Raw genomic sequence first — 1,299 nt, 5'->3', positions numbered from 1 at the left:
AACCAGAAATAGCGTTTTGTCGGTGTGCCGGCACGTTTGGTCGGGCCCAAAGTCGACGGGGCCGGGGCCTGGGCGTGTGCCGGCACAGCGGGAACACACTCTAACCCTCGGACGCTGAATTGATTTGCTTGAAGCGCCCCTGCGCACGTCATGCTACGACCGGGGCCCAGGGGGTGGGCCCGGAGTCGCTTTGAACATCATGCCATGACACAGTGCGTTTCAGCGTCATGACATCGTGCGCGCGTCGCGTTACATAGTGTTCCGGTCGCGATCTTCGCGTCCGACGGGGCAGCCCCTGGGTCAATGGTCGTTTCGTGTGGTTTATGTACGAATTCGTCCTTCGGACGGAATAAAATGCTACGTCCGGACATCCTTTTTTCTTGATTGTGGGTTCGAATTTCCACGCGCGCGTGACGACGACGACGGCGGCGACGACGACGACGGCGGCGGCGGCGGCGGCGGTCCATTTTCAGTCTAAGTCAGGAACACTGCCATCTCCCCTCAAGTCTATCTCTCTAGCTCTCGTCCGACGACCGAGTCCTCGTCCGGGGGCGCCGATTCCGCCGTACGAGGGTCCGAGGGCGCCGGCTGAGGGGAGGTGGCCCTCGTCCCGAGGGCGCCGAAACGGCCAAGGGCGCCACTTGCCCCCCTCAACCACCACCCCTACCCCCCGGCCGGGCCCGACGTGGACGGAAATATCCGTGGTCTAGTCCTTGTCGCGCTAAAAATGAACCATCCCCGGGTGGGAACGATCATACTCGAGGCAAATCGCATGAATAAGGTGCTCCTCATCGCGATCCAATAGCGGTAGGTTTCTTATATGTAGATGGGTCGTTATGAGGAATGTGTCCCCAAGTACCTCGATGCACTGTCAATGGACATGGACAACCGATCACGGTTTGTCATTCTGGTTAATCTTGGCACTGTATACCTGACCCTGGGGAATATCGACAAGTTAGTGACAAAACAACGAAGGGGCGAGGCCGTCCAAGCCTGGATTGATGCCCTAGAGTTTGATGAGGGTGGCAGCGATCGGTCAAAGGTGGCGCTAGACACTGGAAATTTGTGCCTCGAAGATTACATGTGCGTCTTCTTGCGTTTTCACCTATAGCTTCGCTTCAATTCTTAGCTCGATAGGTTCCAAAAAGCCGCAGTAATGTACCGAAAGTGCATCGAGTACGACGACCCAGTAACCGGCCTCTCCAAGCTCGCCCATGAGAAGCTAGGCTCTACAAATCGACTCATCGGTAACATGAAGCACAACATGCGAGCTTCGACGCGTTCCGGCACCTCGAGCCT

Source organism: Aureococcus anophagefferens (assembly GCF_000186865.1).
Source record: "Aureococcus anophagefferens unplaced genomic scaffold AURANscaffold_30, whole genome shotgun sequence".
NCBI lineage: Eukaryota > Pelagophyceae > Pelagomonadales > Pelagomonadaceae > Aureococcus > Aureococcus anophagefferens.
Note: the sequence above shows the minus strand (reverse complement) of the source record.